Source organism: Pleurodeles waltl, chromosome 5 (genome assembly GCF_031143425.1).
Source record: "Pleurodeles waltl isolate 20211129_DDA chromosome 5, aPleWal1.hap1.20221129, whole genome shotgun sequence".
Lineage (NCBI taxonomy): Eukaryota > Metazoa > Chordata > Amphibia > Caudata > Salamandridae > Pleurodeles > Pleurodeles waltl.
The window spans coordinates 1,171,562,921-1,171,586,177 of NC_090444.1; the positions used below are offsets into that span (position 1 = coordinate 1,171,562,921).

General features: G+C 45.0%; 1 long non-coding RNA gene across 3 annotated transcripts in view; it reads right to left on the bottom strand.

Annotated features, from left to right (window-relative positions):
- The window catches only part of LOC138297367 (uncharacterized), a 299,615-nt gene that overhangs the window by 59,202 nt on the left and 217,156 nt on the right, over positions 1 to 23,257 (bottom strand). The window lies entirely within an intron of this gene.

Consider the following 23,257-nt stretch of genomic DNA (forward strand, 5'->3'; position numbering starts at 1 on the left):
ACTCTTGGAGGACACACTGCTACCTGCCCTGGAGATTCTCCCCTGAGACATAGCAGGCCCACCCACTACATCAGTGTGAGTGACTTGCAACTCCTCTTCCCCCTCTGGCTCCTCATCTGTGTGCCCCTCAGCTGCTTTGGCTGTCACCCAGGCCCTCAGCGCCTTTTGCAACTCATCCTTCTTGGATGAGCTCTCAATGGGACAGCCAACATTCCTACAAAACTGCTTCAACTGAGCCACCTTGTAGCTCTCCAATTTCTCCAAATCAAAAGCAGTTTCAGCTAGGGCATCTCCAGACTGAGACATGATGAGAGGTTAAAAAAAAATATGCACAGTTCCAAAAACAGAAAAGCAAGTTCTCAAATGAAGTTTCAGCAAAGTCAATCCCGGGATCAGTGAAAAAAAAAGAAACTGAATGCAGAGAAAAACAGTCCAAGTAAAAAAACAAAAATCACAAGACTAGTAGTATGTGGTCACGTAGTGGTCTGAGATCAAAACAGTAGTGTACACTTAATTACTGTATGTCAAGTACAAATACAAGTCCAAATCCCGACCGCTGGTCACCAATGTTAGAAATGGGGTCTTTGGTTGACAGTCAGGTTACCCCCTGTTCAAACAAGGACCCTCACTCTAGTTAGGATAAAAGAGAATCACCCTCAGCTAACCCCTGCTTACCCCCTTGGTAGCTTGGCAGAGCAGTAGGCTTAACCTCAGAGTGCTGGGCGTAAAGTATTTGTACCAACACACACAGTAACTTAATGAAAACACTACAAAATGACACAACACCAGTTTAGAAAAATAGGAAATATTTATCTAGACAAAACAAGACCAAAACGACAAAAATCCAACATACACAAGTCAAGTTATGATTTTTTAAAGGTTTAAAATAAAAAGAGTCTTTAGGTAGTTGTAACACCACACTAGCGCTGCTAGCGTGTAAATGTACCTGGTTTGCGTCAAAAATAACCCCGCACGGGCGGTGTGCGTCGAAAATAACCCTGCACGGTTATATGCGTCGAAAACAGCTCGGCACGGCGATGCGCGTCGAAAAAGCCAGCCACGCGACGGTCCGAAAGTCCCGCGGCGCAGGTTGCGATCTCTCAGCCTTCGTCAGCGATGCTGCGCGTCGTTTCTCCTGCTCCGGGCGTCGATTCTCCGGTCGCGTTTCCTGCGGCGTCGTTTCTCAGCTGCGGAGCCGGCGTCGCGTCGTTTTCTCAGCCGCGATCGGATTCGCGTCGATCTTTTCTCCGCACGGCGCTCGGTGCGTGTATTTTTGTCCTTAGGCTGCCAGCCTCTCCTTTCAGGGTCCCAGGAACTGGAAGGGCACCACAGAGCAGAGTAGGGGTCTCTCCAGAGACTCCAGGTGCTGGCAGGAAGAAGTCTTTGCTATCCCTGAGACTTCAATAACAGGAGGCAAGCTCTACATCAAGCCCTTGGAGATTTCTTCTTCAAGATGGAAGGCACACAAAGTCCAGTCTTTGCCCTCTTACTCTGGCAGAAGCAGCACTGCAGGAAAGCTCCACAAAGCACAGTCACAGGCAGGGCAGCACTTGTTCCTCAGCGATCAGCTCTTCTCCAGGCAGAGGTTCCCCTTGATTCCAGAAGTGTTTCTAAAGTTTGTAAGTTTGGGTGCCCTTCTTATACCCATTTTAGTCTTTGAAGTCACCTTCCTTCAAAGGGGACTCACACCTTCTTGTGAAATCCTGCCTTGCCCAGGCAAGGCCTCAGACACACACCAGGGGGCTGGAGACAGCATTGTCAGAGGCAGGCACAGTCCTTTCAGATGAGAGTGACCACTCCACCCCTCCCTCCTAGCAGAGATGGCTAATCAGGAAATGCAGATCACACCCCAGCTCCCTTTGTGTCACTGTCTGGTGTGAGGTGAAAAACAACCCAACTGTCAAACTGACCCAGACAGGGAATCCACAAACAAGGCAGAGTCACAGAATGGTTTAAGCAAGAAAATGCTCACTTTCTAAAAGTGGCATTTTCAAACGCACAATCTCAAAATCAACTTTACTAAAAGATGTATTTTTAAATTGTGAGTTCAGGGATCCCAAACTCCACCTGTCCATCTACTCTCTAGGGGAATCTACACTTTAATCATATTTAAAGGTAGCCCCCATATTATCCTATGAGAGAGAGACAGACCTTGCAACAGTGAAAACGAAATTGGCAGTATTTCACTGTCAGGACATATAAACCACATTACTATATGTCCTACCTTATCCATACACTGCACCCTGCCCTTGGGGCTACCTAGGGCCTACCTTAGGGGTGCCTTACATGTAAGGAAAGGGAAGGTTTAGGCCTGGCAAGTGGGTACACTTGCCAAGTCGAATTTACAGTGTAAAAATACACATACAGACACTGCAAGGGCAGGTCTGAGACATGATTACAGAGCTACTTATGTGGGTGGCACAACCAGTGCTGCAGGCCCACTAGTAGCATTTGATTTACAGGCCCTGGCACCTCTAGTGCACATTACTAGGGACTTACTAGTAATTCAAATATGCCAATCATGGATGAACCACTTACATACAATTTAAACAGGAGCACTTGCACTTTAGCACTGGTTAGCAGTGGTAAAGTGCCCAGAGTAACAAAAACAGCAAAATCAGAGTCCAGCACACATCAACAACCTGGGGAACAGAGGCAAAAAGTTAAGGGAGACCACGCCAAGGATGAAAAGTCTAACACATACTAATCTGTCGTATTCAGCCACATACACAAAACACCACTCACGCACCCCACATCACACACCCCAACACATTACCAAACACACACTCACCAACACACCTCACACAACACCCATGGTACCACAAAGACACCCCCGTTTCACAGAGGTGGAGCTAAGGGTCATGGTGGAGGAAATTATCAGGGTAGAACAATAGTTATTTGGAGCACAGGTGCAGCAGATATCGATAGCTAGGAATATGGAGCTATGGTGGAGAATCGTGGGCGGGGTCAACGCCGTGGGAAAGCACCCAAGAACTAGGGATGACATAAGGAAGAGGTGGAACGACCTACCGGGGAAGGTCCGTTCTATTGCAGCAAGACACCAGCTCGCTGAACAGAGGACTGGCAGTTGACCCCCACCTCCTCTCCCACAGCTAACAGCATGGGAGGAGCAAGTCTTGGCAATCCGGCATCCTGATGGCCTGGCCGGAGTCAGAGGAGGACTGGACTCTGGTAAGTCAACTCTCCACTACTACTACCCCCCTACCTGCATGCCATCACAGACCCCCACCCTCACCGTCACTCCCATCACTCAACCACTTCCCACACACCCCACCATCACATCTCAATCATCCCAATGACAAGCCCTGCATGCTCTACCAAAGCATGGACACCACTCACAGCCATGCATGGACACTCATCACTAAAGCATGCACACTATAGAGAACTAACTATCCCACCATACACCAACGTACACAAGTGAAAGCTGAAAGGGCAAATCAAGCAAAGAGGGCAAGCCATGGATTCACAATATGTCAGACACAAAACCATAACACATCATTTACATCCCCACAGCTACCCCAGCCAATGTCAGTGGAGGCGAAGTGCCAGCACTATCCAGTCCCCCAACTGAAGAGGCCCACATTGATGAGAGCAACTCTGGTCTTCAGGATCTGGATGATCTACCTGGCCCATCACGGACCACTGGACAGCTGTTTACCCAGGCCCAGTCACACACCAACGCAGAGCCTCCCCATCAGAAAACACCACAACAGCACCCACCCAGCATACCCACACGTCTGTCCCCAGGGCACGTCAATCAGCAGTTTGTCCACCTCCACAGGGACCCCAGGGCACACCTTGCCCCCAAGACAATCAGGGACCTGGGGTCAGTGACAATGGGCACACGGTTCAGGGGATAGAGGCACAGGCCAACAGGGAAACTGGGAGGAGTGCTGTGCACCAGAGGGAGGACAGGCCCAGGGAACCGACTCTCCAGGAGGCACTCTCCGAGATCCTGGGAGCCTACCAACATTCCCAGGACATGATGGGCCAGATCCTGGACAACATGCAGGAGAACAGGCGGCTGCAGGAGAGACAGTACCAGGGGATCAGGGAGGACTTGCAGGCCATCAACAACACCCTGATCTCCATAGCAGGGGTGCGGGCAGACATGGCCAATATAATGAGGGAGGCAGTCTCACACCAGCGGGCCCCTGCCTGGCACCAAGAACCCTAAATGAGCAACTTCTCTGCCCTCAAAACAGCCATGCGCAAACACCACCAACTCATCCGGACCACCAAACGGTCCTTCTACAAAGAACGAATAGACAACAACACACACAACAGCAAGGAACTCTTTGCCATCTTCAAAGAACTCACCAAACCCAAATCCTGCACCATCGACCCTCACACTCCCAAGACCTCTGCAACTCCCTCTCCAACTACTTCCACCGCAAAATCGCAGACATACACAACAGCTTCATATCATCAGCACCCACCATCACCACCACCGATACAACCAACACCACAACACCCTGCCGCACCAACCTACTGAACACCTGGACCCCCACCAATGATGAAGAAATCGGCAAAACCATGAACTCGTTCAACTCAGGCTCCCCAACAGACCCTTGCCCCCACCACATTTTCAACAAGGCTAGCCAAATCATCGCTCCCCAGCTCTGGGCCGTCATAAACAGTTCCTTCGACACCGCAACCTTCCCAGATATTTGGAAGCACGCCAAAGTCAACGCTCTTCTAAAAAAAAACAAAGCAGACCCTGAAGACCTCAAAAACTACCGACCCATTTCTCTTCTCCCCTTCCCCACAAAGGTCGTTGAGAAGATATTAAACATACAACTGTCTCGCTTCCTAGAAGAGAACAACATACTCGACATCACCCAGTCTGGATTCTGCAAGAACAACAGCACTGAGACCGCCCTCTGCTGCTTTTGACACTGTATGCCAGCAAACCCTCCGCACACGCCTTTTCGATGCCGGAATTCGCCACAAAGCCCTGGACTGGCACACCTCCTTCCTCTCCGAAAGAACCCAGAAAGTTCATGTCCTTCCTTTCCGGTCTACAGCCACCAAGATCATCTGTGGGGTCCCCCAAGGATCCTCCCTCAGCCCCACCCTCTTTAACATCTACATGGCTCCTCTCGCCAACATCCTCCGCCCCCACGGCATCAGCATCATTTCATACACTGACAAAACCCAGCTCATCCTCTCCCTCACTAGGAACCCAGCCACCGCCAAGAATAACCTGCACGCCGGACTCCACGACATCGCCAAATGGATGACAGCAAGCCACCTCAAATTGAACTCAGACAAAACAGAGATCATCATCTTCGGCCCCAACAAGACAGCATGGAATGACTCCTGGTGGCCCACCACCCTCGGACCATGCCCAACACCCACGCACGCAACCTTGGCATCATACTGGATTTGTCTCTCTCCGTGACCCAAAAAATCAACGCCATATCATCCTCCTGCTACAACACCCTTTGCATGTTACGCAAAACTTTCAAACGGATCCCTTTAGAAACAAGAAAAACAGTCACCCAAGACCTGGAACTCCCTCCCCACCAACCTACGCAAGACCCAGGACCTCCTAACCTTCAGAAAGCACCTAAAAACATGGCTTTTCGAGCAGTAACCGGTCCCCCCTTTCCCCCACCCGCGCCTTGAGACCCTACCGGGTGAGTAGTGCGCTTAAGAAATTATTTGATTGATTGATTGATTGCCACTAGCCCGACATCTGACCAGCCTTCCACTTTCCCTGCCGCCAGTGGCCCGGAGGCCCCACCAAAGGACTCACAGGCCACCAGCACCCCTCCCCCTGCAGAAGGTGTACCACCCTGCAAACGTTCCCTGCGATCCAGACAGAAGAAACTTGCCAAGACCACCACCAGGAAATGAGGCTCTCCTGATGGTCACCCTTGTGTCCCACCCTGTCACCTGCCCTTGAACTTCCATTGCACCCCTTCCTATGTCCCCTTGGACAATGCACCTGTGCTATAAACAGACTGGAAGAATACCCTGGACTTTCCTCAATCATCACCCCATCCCATTGCACTTGCCCCTCCATATTTTAGCACTTCAATAAACACCCTTAAAAAAAAAAAAGAAGTTTGTAGTATGTCATGTATATCAAATATGTATTCATTGAAACAGGTACAGACATTGCAAATCAACTGTACAGAAAATGAACATAGATTAATGACCTGTAGCTGCCTGCAGCGATCACACCAGGAGTATATGTCAGGTCACCAAGATCTGCAAAATGAATTGCCAGAGGGAACAGTAAGTGGGCATAGCAGTGGGAAATATCAGCATGCCATTGCCACACACATTCAACAAATGCGATTGAAATGTGAAGTAACACTGTCCTCTCTGTGTCTCATTGGAAGTATTGTCAGATCACAGATGTTCTGTTGTCCTCATCCTCATTCTCTGCCTCCTCATCTTCAGTGTCCACAGGGTCCACTGCTGGCACATGGGCATCTCCAGCCTCCTACTCCTGTATGAATGGGACATGGCTTCTGAGGGCCAGTTTATGCAACATGCAGCATGCCAGCACTATCTGGAAGACCTTCTTTGGTGAGTAGAACAGGATTAGATGGAGGCACCAGAACCTGGCCTTCAGGAGGCCAAAGGTCCTTTCAATTATCCTTCTGGTTCGCCCATGGGCCTCATTATAATGTTCTTCCTCCCTTGTCCTGGCATTCCTCACAGGGGTCAGCAGCCATGATAGGTTGGGGTAACCAGAGTCACCTTCAAATATTGAGAGACAAGATTTAGCCACACACTTTCCTATATGGCCCACACCAAACCTCTACACCAAAATATACTGGGTGAGATCCAGGGTTCACCTATTAGCCACACCCTGTGCCTCTGTAGTTGGGCCATAACATTTGGGATGCTGCTATTCCTCAGGACAAAGGCATCATGAACCAACCTAGGATACTTAGCACTGATGTGGGAGATGTACTGGTCCGCAAGGCACACCATCTCTACATTCATAGAGTGGAAACTCTTCAGATTTCTTAACACCTGTTCATTCTGGCGGGGGAGGACAAATGCAATATGTGTTCCATCAGTCACCCCAATTATGTAGGGGATATGTCCTATTGCATAGAACTCGTCTTCACAGTGGCAAAATCCTCAACCTGGGAAAAAAAAATGTAGCTGCACATGTGTTTTATCAGGGCAGGCAACACTCTTGTCAGCACGTTTGAGAACATTGGCTGTGACATTCCTGCAGCCAAACCCACTGTCACTTGGAAAGAACCAGTTGCCAGGAAATGGAGTACAGATAGCACTTGCACAAGAGGGGGGATCCCAGTGGGGTGACGGATAGCAGATATCAGGTCAGGCCCCAATTGGGCACACAGCTCTGTGATTGTGGCCCTGTCCAGTCTATAGGTGAAGATAAGACCGATATTAATGCCCTCCTCAAAAAACCCAAGGCGGATCCAAAGGACCTCAAGAACTTCCAGCCTATCTCCCTGCTCCCCTTCCCAGCAAAAGTCATCGAGAAGGCTGTCAACAGACAACTATCTTGCTTCCTCGAGGAGAACGGCACCCTGGACCCTTCCCAATCCAGATTCCACAGCAACCACAGCACCGAAGCCGCCCTCATCGCCGCCACTGATGACATCAGAACCATAATGGACAGCGGCAAAACTACAGCCCTCATCCTCCTGGACCTCTCGGCTGCGTTTGACAATGTCTGCCTCCACTCCCTACGCTCACGCCTCAGCACTGCTGGAAACCGCCACAGAGCCCTGGACTCGGTCACCTCCTTTCTCACCGGCTGAACCCAGAGAGTCCGTCTCCCCCCATTTCACTCAGAGGCCAGTGAAATAATCTACGGCGTACCCCAGGGTTCGTCCCTCAGCCCGGACCCTCTTCAACGTCTACATGGCCCCGATCGCTAACATCACCCAATCCCACAACCCCACCGACCACGCACGCAACCTAGGATTCATCTTGGACCCCTCACTATCCATGACCCAGCAAGTCAACGCCATCTCCTCCTCCTGCTTCAACACCCTCCGCATGCTCCGAAAGATTTACAAATGGATTCCCACTGAAACCAGAAGAACAGTCACCCAATGACCTCGTAAGCAGCAAGCTAGACAACGGCAATGCCCTCTAGGCAGGAACCACAGCCAAACGCAAGAAGAGGCTGCAACGCATCCAGAACGCCTCTGCACAACTCATCCTGGACATCTCCCGCCACTGCCACATCACAGACTACCGGAAAAACTTGCATTGGCTCCCAGTCAACAAGAGAATCACCTTCAAACTCCTCACCCATGCTCACAAAGCACTGCACAAAATCAGACCAGAATACCTCAACAGACGACTTCCCTTCTACACTCCGACCGGCATCTCCGCTCGGCCGACCTCACGCTCGCAACCGTCCCACGCACCCACAGAACTACAACCGGCTGTAGATCATTCACGCACCTCGCCGCCAAAAAGTGGAACACTCTTCCCACCCACCTGCGCCAGACCAAAGACCTCCTTACCTTCAGGAAACTTCTCAAAACCTGGCTGTTCGAGCAGTAACAGCTCCTCCCTTCCTTTCTCCCCCATCCCCTCCTCAGTGCCTTGAGACCCTCAGGGGTGAGTAGTACGCTTTACAAATTTCTAATTGATTGATTGATAATGTGCCTGTCCTCCAGTGTTGCCAAGTCCACCAGGGGTCAGTACACAGGGGTATGTCTCCATTTCCTATTCACCTGCTTACCTCAAACTGGATAACATAATAATATTCTTAATATAAACTAAATGTAACTTACCTCTGAGTGTGAGCAGCATGCTATTTGGAAAAAAAAGGTTAGCATTCTAGAACATAAACACAACAAAAAATATATTTAATACTCACTTAGCCCCGGAATCTTGAAGCCTAGCAGCTTGAGCAGGTCTTGCTCCCAGTCAAGGATATCCGCCCAGCAGTGCATCAGCTGCTGGGTGGTGCACTGGAGCTGGCTGGTGTGCTGCACACACCTGCGTACCCTCCCCGAGAGCAGCCGATGCCCCTACAGGTGGTACCCGCTGCTAGGCCTGCCACCTGCTGCCAGCATGGAGGAAAGGTGGTTCTGCACTTAAAAAAACAGTGCTGCCACCTCCACCTCACAAAAGATTGGCCGGGGCTGCACCCCTTGGTGGTGCCACCACCCACAAGGTGCTGCTGCTGGATGCGCGGGGGGACTGGCACTGCCGTTCCCCTGGTTGCCACTGTGCTCTGCCATGGCGCTGGATGGGGTAAAGAGAAACAAGTGGAGAAGGAAGGAAGGAATAAGGAAGTTGAGGGAAAAATAAACAAAAATATAATAAGTCACAAAAAACATGAAAAAAATGAAAAAAAGTAAAATATGCAGACACAAAACACACACTAATACAATAAATAAGATTAATTTAGAGGGTGGAGGATTGAAAAGATTAGGAAGGGATTAAAAAAACAGGTGCAGCACAATGAAGAGAGTAAGAAAACAAGATAGGTGCACCCATGTGCCTTTGGCCTGCGATTTTGAGTGTAAGAACGTACTCCGCATTGAGTTTGATGTAAAACGCAACATGAACGGGCATGATAGGGAAACTCCACATGCCCGCGGAACTCCGCATAGCACAGCAGAGTTTTCCAACCACCTCGCAGAGTCCCATGTACTGCAACTCCGCAAATTCCACCTAGGCCTATTTAAAACAAAAAGATACTCCTATTCCAAAATATGGGCTGTACCTTCACTTTGCTGAACAACATTAGACAACTCCCCACTACTTTAAAGATTTTACTTGGACTTTACATTTCTCTCATTTCCACCTGGGCTGTTTGTTTCTACTTAAACTAGTGGTACAGTGCCTGCTAATCACTGGAGGTAACTCCACGTGCCCACATTTTGTCTAATTAAACCTGGAATTGTGAGTAACATGCACTGAAAACTCAGCTAATTCTTACATGTGACTTTTCATTTCAATGCACAGACATTTCTAGCATCCTCGAACAACACCCGGTATCCAGCTAAATCATTCTGTTCACTAACTTCCAATCACAACACTACACTCATGAACCAAAAAGGACCAAATAGCCTGTGGACAAAGAGGGACAAAACAACTTACTTTGAGAAACATTTCCCACACAATCAGGTATCTGTTACTCTGGGTTCCCATTCAGGGACAGGACCTCCCTGGTGAGGAGTTCAAGCTCCTCGGGGAAGAAGGCAGGGGCCCTGTCACCTGCTTTGCCCAGCATCCTGGTTCCCTGAGATCGGTAACAGCAGCAGAAAACAAGGAGGTCTTGTTGCCTGCATTGTTAGGAGGCAGGTGAGCTTTTTTTCTTTTCAATTCGCCGCATACAAGTACACAGCAGACACAATCATTAATGGAGACAGAAACAGACATTGGCTTTTGTGTGCAGACGTCACACACTTTAGCCTATTGCAGGGTCCATTGTGGAGCCTTACTTCAAATATGCGGTCAACTTCCACTGATGGCCGTTGAGTAGCTAATGTCCTTACGGCAAGGTCAGGCACCCGCTATTTTAGGGTGTGAAGCTGTATATTTTTCAATTGCTAGTGTGTCACCAGCATTCAAAATGGAGGCTAGTATATATACACATTTCAAATATGAACATCACTGTTTTTGGCAAGATATGACACATTAAAAAGTGAACTGTGACTGTGTTTGACATCGATAGTGCTGCAGGAGAAGTAATATCTCTGTTGACATAATAAAAAATGGACATTTAAAAAAAGTGAGTTTTAAAGTGAATGATCATTTGATAACATTATCTTCTACCTCAGAATATGAATACCACAGCAATAACCTCAATAGTGAAACTCATGCTAGTACTACATTTTGTGGCCACAGGATCTTTCCAATACACTTTGGCAGTATCTGGCAGCATGTTCCAACCAACTTTCAGTGGTGTGCTACAAGAAGCCCTTTCTTCAGTGCTGCGACACATCAACAGCTACATCCAGTTCCCACGACAACAGGGTTTTGAGACTGTGAAGGAAGATTTTTATGCTTTGGTTGGCCTACCACATGTGTTTGGAGCAATAGATGGCACTCATATTGCCTTCGTGCCACCACATGCAAGGGAATAGGTCTACAGCAAGTTGTCTGCTTAACTGATTTGTACATCTCAAGTGTGTGTGCCCGCTTTCCAGGGTTAACACAAGATTCCTTTACACTACGGAACAGCCATACGCCTGCAAATGTCACAAATTGGACCTGGCTTGTTCGTAAGTACAAAATAGCCTGATGATCGTTTGCGTTAATCCTAGTTTAGGAAGGTAGAGGGGCTTGATATGATATGAATCTATGGATATATTGATTCCATGTAGGAGACTCAGCTTATCTTAAAAGACCATGTTTGTTAGCACTGCTGAGGAATCCAACAACACTAGGAGAAGTCCGCTTTAATGAGGCCCATGGAAGGACACGGCGGCCAGTGGAACAGGCTATTGGGCTCCTGAAGGCCAAGTTTAGGTGCCTGGACAAGACTGGTGGAGCCTTTCTCTACTCAGCCACTAAGGTATGCCAAATCAAAATTGTCTGCTGCATGCTGCACAACATCGCCCTGCAACAGAACATCCCAATCATCGTAGAGGATTGTGACAGTGATGAGCCAGCTGATGAGGATGTTGAAATACCCAATGAAGATGACAGTGGTGAAGAAGTAATGACCCTACGTCAAGATGTTATTGACAACTACTTCACCTGAGTGTAAGTGTACCTTTACATATTGTAACCTCAAATGTCTGAACAACTTGTGACATATTGAACATATCAGTCTGTGATGCTAATAGTGGTAGCGGTCAGTTTAGGAAAATCCAAGGCAAAGATGTTCCATACATTGACGACTGTGTTTATTAACAGAAACCTTCTTTGCTTGTGCTAGGTATATATGTCCTCCGAAATGCACAAACCTTTTGCAGCACACCACTTAAAGGTGGTTGTGAAATGCCTCCAGATATTGCCACAATGTACTGCATTGGTCCTGTGGCTTCTAAGTTTGCAACTGCCACGATGTAGACTATTGGTATGATGTAGAATTCCTATTGTGGGGGCAAGATGTCTGGCTCCAGCAGATGCCATGACTAACTGATATTTTGTCTATATATTTTGGAATTTTGAACACTGCCCTTCCTTCCATGGTGTAAAGGTCTTGGAATGTCAACCTCTAAATGGCACAGAATATTGGGGTTATGCATGGTTTGTGTAAATCAGGTTTGATTTCACTAAAGACCTGTTATGCACAGACATATGACAGCAATACATTGGGATTTTGATTTGTTTTGTTTCAATGAATTGGGTCACATATTACTTCTTTGTCATATCTAATTTTCCATTGCAACTAATTGTTCAATAGAGTTGACAAAATGATGGTGGAAGAAAGACATGAAAATAAAATGCCACAATAGTCTTGGAGTTCTTGTCATTATCCTTTATTTACATGACACAAAGGAAATGACAAGTGCTTCAAACAATAAAACAATGAACAAAACCAACAAACAAGTGTCTATCACGGTGGATGTAAGTATAGTAGTAGAGGCAAAATTGTTTGGAGTCCAATGTACAAAATACAATTTTCCACAAAAAAGGTAAATATGTCCCTGAAAGAGCCCATAGAGTGAATGTTAGACTCGCACTGGAGGAAATCAGGATCTATGTTTCTTGGTTTTTAGTGAATTTATATATATATATATATATATATATATATATGTATATATATATATGTTGGAAATGGCCTTCTGCAGGGTCACCCCCAAACGTTTTGCCTTCCTCCTTCTCTTTTTCTGTCCTCATTTTTGCTGGCTTTAGGACTGCGCACTTTACCACTGCTAATCAGTGCTAAAGTGCATATGCTCTCTCCTTAAAACATGATGAAATTGTCTCATTCCCAATTGGCTTATTTAATTTACTTGTAAGTCCCTAGTCAAGTGCACTACATGTGCCCATGGCCTGTAAATTAAATTATACTAATGGGCTGCAGCACTGATTGTGCCACCCACATAAGTAGCCCCCTAACCATGTCTCAGGCTGTCCTCTGCAGTGCCTGTGTGTGCAGTTTCACTGCCACATCGACTTGGCATTTAAAAGTACTTGCCATGTCTTAAACTCCCCTTTTTCTACATATAAGTCACCCCTAAGGTCGGCCCTAGGTAGCCCATAGGGCAGGGTGCTGTGTAGACAAAAGGCAGGAGATGTACCTGCATGGTCCTGGTAGTGTAAAACTCCTACATTTGTTTATCACTGCTGTGAGGCCTGCTCCTTTCATAGAATAGCATTAGGGCTACCCTCATACACTGTTTGAGTGGTAGATCCGGATCTGAAAGGAGTAGCCAGGTCATATTTAGTATGGCCAGAATGGTGATACAAAATCCTGCTTAATGGTAAAGTTGGATTTTATATTACTATTTTAGAAATGCTACTTTTAGAAAGTGAGCATTTCTCTACACTTAAATCCTTCTGTGCCTTCCAATCCACGTCTGGCTAAGTTTAGTTGACAGCACCCTTGTGCATTCACTCAGACAACCCAAAACACAGGATGCTCAGTCAAACTTGCATTCATCTTCATATTGAATGAGTCTTCCTGGGCTGGGAGTGTGAAGGGCCTGCCACTTACATGTCAAAGGACATGTAAGTAGCCTGCCCTCACACAGAGGACTGCCATACCCCCTACTGGGACCCTGGCAGACAGGATGGAACTGAAAGAGGACCTTGTGCACTTCTAAGCCACTCTTTGAAGTCTCCCCCACTTCAAAGGTGCATTTGAGTATTCAAGCCAGGTCTCTGACCCTCCCAACTCTTCTTGACAAGACAATCTTGTCACAGACACTTCCTGGAGAAGAGAACCTGAACCTGCAACGTGCCAAGAAGAACTGCCTGGCTGCCCAAAGGACTCACCTGACTGCTTTATGTGAAGGACTGCTGCCTTGCTGTTGCCCTGCTGTCTTTGCTGCTATCTGGCTGTGCTGAAGTCTCAGGACCAAAAAGACTTAATTCCTGCAAGAAGAACTCCCTGTGCAGCGAAAATTGACCCAGAGCCTGCCAGAAACAACGCACAGCCTGCATCGTGGTGAAAAATTCACTGCACGCCAAACCGGAACAACACAGCATGACTTTGCAAGAAGAAGATCGACACAATGCCAGCGTTGCGACCGGAAATTCAACGCACATCCCACTGGATCAATGCACAGCTGAGCCGGAACAGCGCAACCCGACTTCCTAAGAGGTATCGACGCAGCACCTGCCGTGTGGTAGAAATTTCCACTCCTCACCCACTGGATCGGTGCAGCCCATGTGACTTCATCCTGTCAGCGCCAGATTTCAACGAATCGTCCCCAGGGCATCCAAAAACCCCGCAACCCAAAGAGGATCCACAACCGAGCGCTGGAAATCAACGCAAAGCCTTCCCTGTGTGAAAATTAAATGACACTTTGCCGTGTGCGGCCTGAGAAATCGACGCACATTTCCCTGTTTTCCAGGCATCTCCTTCTCTGCGGTTCCTTGCTGAGATTTTGCAAGCAAACCAGGTACTTTGTGCTTGCAAGAGACATTTGTTGCTTTTTAGAGACTAAAGACACTTTATATCATTTTTACAGTGTTATTGCAAAATATACTTATTGCATCTTAATCGTTTTGACCTGCATTCATCCAGATAAATATTATATATTTTTCTAAACACTGAGTGGTGTATTTCTGTGGTGCTATACTGTGTTATTGCATGATTTATTGCACAAATACTTTACACATTGCCTTCTAAATTAAGCCTGACTGCTCAGTGCCAAGCTACCAGAGGGAGGGCACAGGATAATCTGGATTGTGTGTGATTTACCCTGACTAGAGTGAGGGTCCTTGCTTGAACAGGGGGTAATCTGACTGCCAACCAAAGACCCCATTTCTAATAATATATATATATATATATACATATATATATATATATATATATATATATTTTTTTTTTTTCTATCCAAAGTTCGCTTATTGTTTGCGCCCTGACACGGCAGGCCTTGGCGGAGTCACGAACCCCATGAAATCAATCCATATTTTGCACTTGGGGACATATGATATCACCAATCCTCAAGGAAGAAAACTGCACCGGCCACAATCGTCTTGAATCCAAATATGTTTATTCTTATGGCAACATCCACACCCAACTTGTTTCGGAAAACTCAGTTTCCTTGTTCACGGGTACTCTAAATTCCCATAATTCCCTTTCGATTACATCACATGATTCACTACATAGCAATTAACATCAACAATGGACATACAAAGGTTGTTTCGCTGTTCCGGATTGTGTCGCCCATTTTGGAACCTGTTTTACAATAAGACCTGCATCATCCCAAGTCTACTTCTATCCTTCGGAGTTAATCCATCCCTAGTGGGATATATCTCCATTTAACGTTTAGCATAGAAAAAGGACAATTCCCATTTCTCTAAAGATGGCCAATATCACAACCATAAATGTTGAACCCTCAACACATTTAAAACAAACAAGTGGGTTCTATTGGTGCAATTCATTCATTTAAATTAGGCATCCTATACCTTAAAATCCTATATTTAAACTATTTTAGACATATTTTGTAGGAAATTGGCAATCATACAATATCATAACAATAATTATACATATAATAATGATACAATTAGGAATAACATCCCCAATATTTCATATCAACAATCATCCCCCAGTGGGTTCCATCGCCTGGCCTTTTCCTACTCATCCATTATTTCAACATTATACCTCATAATATTCCACTATGTATTTCATTTTTTCACATTATTTGTGCATCTTACTGCATTTTCTTGCACAAGTGGGCTTCTTAAAGGATACAATTGTTCTTTTACTTTTATCTTTTATGTGACTGCCCAGAATGATAATTCCCTTAATTTGAAATTCACTGAAGTTTCAGTGCCAAAACCCGTGAGCAGCAGTGGTCGGATTAACATATAGGGGGTCATTATGACCCCTGCGGTTGGTGATAATGTGGCGGTAGTACTGCCAACAGGCTGGTGGTACCACCACATTATGACATTAGCGGATTGGCTGTAGCCAACCCACCAATGTACCACTCCGACCGCCTTGGCGGTAGCAGCCACCGGGCCGGAGATAACAATCTCCAGCCCGACGGCCGCTATTGTACTGCTGGCGGCATCATGACCCTGCCTATCGTCATGGTTTATGTGGCGTTCACACACAAAAAACATGGCTGTAGGCCCTACCAGTGACAGGGAACTCCTTCCCTGTCACTGGTAGGAGGCTCACCAACCCCCCCAAACACTTCCCAGATGCAGCCCCACCCCCTCCATCCACACCCCCCCTTCCAATCCCCCATCCCCTCATTCACGCACACTCACCGACACTCACCACGCATACATACACTCACTCACAGAGGTACATACGCATTCATTCACCCATGCATCCATTCATTCTCGTGCTTATCTGTACACACATTCACACTGAGACGGAGACATGCATTCACATTACCATTCATACACGCATACACACATGCAAACAACACAATACACACATTTGCATTCATGTACACACTCACACATTTATGCACACAACCCCACACACACACAGCACCACCCACCTCCCTCCCCTGTCAGAAACCCAACTTACCTGCATCCAGGGGGTCTTCTGGCAGGAAACGGGACAGGGCGCTGTTCCTGCCAGCAGCGCCCGTCAACAGAACACCGCCGGCCGTATTATTTGTCAAAATACAGCTGGCGAAGGTCTACTGGCATGTCGCCACTGGTGGTAGCAGCGCCACCTTAACACCATCTGCCAGTAGGGGCACAGCCGGATTTCTGCCCTTCTTGTGGTGGAAGTCCGGCTGTGGTCATAATTTGGCGGACGGCTGTTAGCTGCGGCGATGGTCTTTTGGCGGCTGTTGCTGCATCGGTAGGCGGTACTTATGGCCAATCCTAAAATGAGGGCCATAGTTATAAAAATTACTATGTGTTAAAAAAACATAGAAATCTCAGAAACTGAGAAAACCAAAGGTTAGAGGGATGTTATATTTAGGAAATAGAATTTTAAAAAAACATAGAAATTCACTGAAAAAACAAAGGTTACAGGGACATTTTAGTTAGGCTCACATTTTAAACCTACAAAACAATAGAAATTCACCAGTTATACTTAGAGTTACCTGAAGTAACTATAACTCGTGCTCTAAGGTAATTATGGCTTGTGCCCTCGACATGAACTGCTAATTACCCGACAAATTACAGCACTCATGACATTTTTGATAACATCATTGATAGTATCAATGTGATATTTGCAGTAAAATTTTTGATGAAAAAACTGTGCCTGGCGAGATATAGTTACCTTCGGGCACGAGTTATAGTTACTTGAAGTAACTCTAACTGGCAAATTACTATTGTTTTGTACATTTAAAATGTGAGCTCAACTATAACATCCCTATAGTCTTTAGTTTTTTCAGTGAATATATTTGTATGTATATAGACCTACATAACCTACTGACAGTCAAACTAGTTATGGTTAAGTCTGCTTTTCCATAGACACAGGCCCTCATTATGACTTCGGCAGACTTTTTCAAAGACCGCCGAAGGAGTGGGCACCCTATTAGGAGTTTTCCACTGGGCCAGTGGACGAAAACAGCATTTCCACCCGCTGGCCCAGCAGAAAACTCACCACAACATTGAAGCAGGCTCGTAATCGAGCCTGCAGCAATGTTGAGGTGCGTCGGATGCAGCAGCACCCGTTGCACATTTTACTGCCCGTAATTCGAGCAGTGAAATGTGTGATGGGGGCCCCTGCACTGCCCGTGCCAAGTGTATGGGCAGTGCAGGGGCCCCCAGGGTCTCTCCGACATCCCAATTCCACCAGCCTTTCCATGGCGATGGAAAGGCTGGTGGATGGGGACTTGTAATCCCCAGGGCTGCCCTGGTGGATTACAATCGCCGGGACCGCCAGGCTGCAGACTAGCTGCAGCCTGGCGGTGTTGGCAGTATGGCCGGGTCATAATGGGGCTGCTCTGTCTTCAGCGGTCTGACCGCCATCGCAAGGTTGGAGGTCTTAAGACCGCCAGCTTTGTAATGAGGCCCACAGTGTTGTTTGGTTTCCTAAAAACTTTAGCCCTGTTTGACAAATTTTCACAAAGTTTTCTGAAAACAAATTTCATCCACCTCGGCTCCTTCTTGAATGTTCCAAGGTGATATGTCAAGTGGGTAGCTGAGAAAAAAGTAGGGTCCCAAAACGTAAAATCCCTATGCATTTTTCATAGGCTTCTTTAGACACGACTACTGCAAAAACAGCTGAATAAAATGACACCAAATTAAGCAGGAAGCTAGAGTTTGGTCTAGAAACATCTCTTTTTCTAATTTGGTGTGAATCAGTACAGTAGTTTTAGAGAAATATATGGGTTAAAAATATTTGTATATGAGGATGATTAGCCAGCGAGAGTCTTGCATGCTCTTGCGAGAGTGCAAATTTGAAAATGATGGAGGCCTGTGATTGGTCGAGAGGTCCATTTTTCCCATGAGCCTTCACACTCTCACTGAAGTGAGAGGCTCCCGCAAGTCTCGTAAGAGTGAGTGCTCTAACTGGCTGGCTGTTGGAATGTTAGAAATTTAATGGTCACCATTACTGTTTACTGTGAAAAATAGGAGGTGTTGTGGAAGTGAAATAAAGAAGCTATGTAAGAGGCAGCAGAAAGGCATGTTGTCGACCTACGTTTAGAGAGGAGCTGCCTAAAGGATAACTACTATGAAAAAAATACATGTATATAGTTTTTAACTAATACGCATGATCTTGTGGGATCATGAACTGTAAAAAGTGGTAGATTAGTGCTCAATACACTTCATTAGTAGGAATGCATATTGTGGTCCTTGTTTTTGAGAGGTAGTGTATAAGAGATAAGGACTGTGATGATTAGATGGTTAATTCTTGTTTTCAAAAAAGTTATTCTCTCGCAAGACTCCTGCGGGATCCTGAAAAGTAGAAAGGATTAGGTGATCTTTAAATCCGCTGTAGTATGCACATTTGCTACTGTGGTAAGCAGTGTTGTTGAAGGTGGTGCTTACCAGAGTCTACTATTTGAGCCCATTGGCTTGGTAAGAGTTGTGAGTAGAGTACAGTCTCTTCCCACACCCTACTATGCACACCATTATCAGAGAGACGGGTGTTAGCAGGTAGGGCGGTCCCTGGACAGACCATACTATGCACATCTGTCATCCCAGAGAGAGGTCAGTCTAACTCCACACAGCCTGCTAAGCACACTCCCATCTGAGAGGACGATCTATAAGGAGAGACCAGTCCATGTACAATGCTAACTTGTCATCTGAGAGACAGGCCGGGCAGGAGACGCCAGTCCATGTATGTACCCTAATATGTACACTCATTATCTGAGAGAGAGATCTGACCAGAGACGCCAATCTCTCTTCATACACAACGTGGATTATTTTCTAAATCAAAGTGATTTATTTTTTCCCATATTTATATAATGGATTGCAATTAATTACAATAAACCCACTGTCACTATACTAGTGTATATAAATTATGAATACTAAGGCAGGATATATTCAGTGTAAATGCAAATTCCATTATAAAAAGTGTGATCTCGCAAAAGGCTTGTGAGAGCACACCAGGAAATGTAGCCCCCTCGGACAGCATGCAAAGGATTGCCTCCCTGGCTCTCGCAAACTCTTACAAGAGATCCACGAGAGCCGCTGGTTATGATGGGTGAAAATCTTGTGAGTGAATTTAAGAACAAAAAGGTGAAACAGTACAAAACAGCAAACCTGATAAAACTAGAGGGTAGCTCTGTATAGGGCTGTTTTAGTTGACAGTTTAGAGGTTCTTGCAAGATCAATGACACCTTAAAAATAAATTGCTGGTATTATGTAACCATATGTGTGTTACAGGAACCAAGCAAAAACATATTCACTACTGAAATATAGAATATTTATCTGTTTAATACTGTTGTTACAAGAGAAAAACATTCTTTTTACACAAATCATTATATATTACTAAATCATTCTACCACACATACACACACACACCTAAATAAATTATTGTCTAAGACATAATTGATAAGATCACTGCAACATATGCAACAGTGGTGAATTTGAAAATGATGGAGGCCTGTGATTGGTCGAGAGGTCCATTTTTCCCATGAGCCTTCACACTCTCACTGAAGTGAGAGGCTCCCGCAAGTCTCGTAAGAGTGAGTGCTCTAACTGGCTGGCTGTTGGAATGTTAGAAATTTAATGGTCACCATTACTGTTTACTGTGAAAAATAGGAGGTGTTGTGGAAGTGAAATAAAGAAGCTATGTAAGAGGCAGCAGAAAGGCATGTTGTCGACCTACGTTTAGAGAGGAGCTGCCTAAAGGATAACTACTATGAAAAAAATAAATGTATATAGTTTTTAACTAATACGCATGATCTTGTGGGATCATGAACTGTAAAAAGTGGTAGATTAGTGCTCAATACACTTCATTAGTAGGAATGCATATTGTGGTCCTTGTTTTTGAGAGGTAGTGTATAAGAGATAAGGACTGTGATGATTAGATGGTTAATTCTTGTTTTCAAAAAAGTTATTCTCTCGCAAGACTCCTGCGGGATCCTGAAAAGTAGAAAGGATTAGGTGATCTTTAAATCCGCTGTAGTATGCACATTTGCTACTGTGGTAAGCAGTGTTGTTGAAGGTGGTGCTTACCAGAGTCTACTATTTGAGCCCATTGGCTTGGTAAGAGTTGTGAGTAGAGTACAGTCTCTTCCCACACCCTACTATGCACACCATTATCAGAGAGACGGGTGTTAGCAGGTAGGGCGGTCCCTGGACAGACCATACTATGCACATCTGTCATCCCAGAGAGAGGTCAGTCTAACTCCACACAGCCTGCTAAGCACACTCCCATCTGAGAGGACGATCTATAAGGAGAGACCAGTCCATGTACAATGCTAACTTGTCATCTGAGAGACAGGCCGGGCAGGAGACGCCAGTCCATGTATGTACCCTAATATGTACACTCATTATCTGAGAGAGAGATCTGACCAGAGACGCCAATCTCTCTTCATACGCAACATGGATTATTTTCTAAATCAAAGTGATTTATTTTTTCCCATATTTATATAATGGATTGCAATTAATTACAATAAACCCACTGTCACTATACTAGTGTATATAAATTATGAATACTAAGGCAGGATATATTCAGTGTAAATGCAAATTCCATTATAAAAAGTGTGATCTCGCAAAAGGCTTGTGAGAGCACACCAGGAAATGCAGCCCCCTCGGACAGCATGCAAAGGATTGCCTCCCTGGCTCTCGCAAACTCTTACAAGAGATCCACGAGAGCCGCTGGTTATGATGGGTGAAAATCTTGTGAGTGAATTTAAGAACAAAAAGGTGAAACAGTACAAAACAGCAAACCTGATAAAACTAGAGGGTAGCTCTGTATAGGGCTGTTTTAGTTGACAGTTTAGAGGTTCTTGCAAGATCAATGACACCTTAAAAATAAATTGCTGGTATTATGTAACCATATGTGTGTTACAGGAACCAAGCAAAAACATATTCACTACTGAAATATAGAATATTTATCTGTTTAATACTGTTGTTACAAGAGAAAAACATTCTTTTTACACAAATCATTATATATTACTAAATCATTCTACCACACATACACACACACACCTAAATAAATTATTGTCTAAGACATAATTGATAAGATCACTGCAACATATGCAACAGTGGTGAAAAAACTGTGCATGGATGGGATGCCAGTCATAGTTACCTAATGGCACGAGTTATGGTTACTTGAGATAACTTCTTTAACTATAACTGAATTTCTATGGTTTTGTGTCTATAAATTCTAAATCTATCTATGAGATCCCTTTAACCTTTGTTTTTTCATTGAAGATACACACACACACACACACACACACACACCTTTGTTAGAAAAACTGACATTTGAGGTGAGCAGATTTCAGAGCATCATTGGTTTTGTAGGGTGCACTACACAGTAGCTACTTTCCACCTAAACATTGAAGCTCCCAAGAGTTCTCTGCTTCGTTTTTGCAGAATTTATGCAACACTCTGAGCCTGAAAGGTTTTTATTTTGAGATATAGATAGATAGATAAATTGATTGATAGATAGATAGATAGATAGATAGATAGATAGATAGATAGATAGATAGATAGATAGATAGATAGATAGATGGACAGATAGATAGATAGATAGATAGATAGATAGATAGATAGATAGATAGATAGATAGATAGATAGATAGATAGATAGATAGATAGATAGATAGATAGAGTGAACTTTACTTGAATAATAACATTATGAAACGACGCAAGCGCACAAAGCAAAATGGCCACCTCTTGGTAACTTGCCTCCATAACCTGCTTTATTTGTGGCTTTTAAAGATGGAATTGTTAAAAAAGTCTGCTTAATTTTTATCTTTTGTGTGTACATAATTGGCAGCGCGTCTGGAAAGTGCCTTTGCTGGCGGTTTGTCTGGTTTTTACACCAACGTGCTTCCTGTGGAACTCCTCACCGGTCTCTCTCTCAAACTGCTACTGTATTCAGTCTGGAGGGTGGAGTTACTGCAAGAAAAGGGTGAGGCTGAGGCCTAGAACATTCCCATAGTCAGTTTTAGCTTCTGCACCTCCAGTTTACTTATGGTGACTTTATTTTGCTCCTTTTACTGTCATTTTATATTAATTCTTGCCTAATATTCTGTACTTTATTAATATGGAAGGAAAGAATGTGCCTGTCATGAGCAACAAACACAAACAAACTACTCCTCCTCCTCCTATCAAGTCAAAAATGGTGGATGCTAATGAGCTTCAGTTATCCACTTTATTGGCAGAATTACAAGCTGTGCGTGCAATTACAGATAACATTGCAACAGAAATCAAAAACATTCGTAAAGATATGGCAAGTCTCTCCATGAAACTTTCTGATAACACAATTAAAAGTCAAGATATAAATCAAAAGTTGACAGTATTTTACCCATCATGGCAAAGGTTATTCCGATGAGCAAACTATTACTGGATTTGGAAAATTGCAATCAGCAGTATAATTTGTGCATTTTCAACTAGCCAGACAATGTTGAAGGTAATAGCTGTAGGCAGTATGTGGAAAACTTACTCCTTGGTCTTCTTCACTTAAAATGTGCAGAAAAGTTTGAAATTGAAAAGGCACTTATAATTGCTTAAAAACCAAAAGTACACAGTTCCAGCCAATAGAATCTGTATAAATGTATACAGTAAGCAATAGAGTCTATGAGTCTGCTCTAATT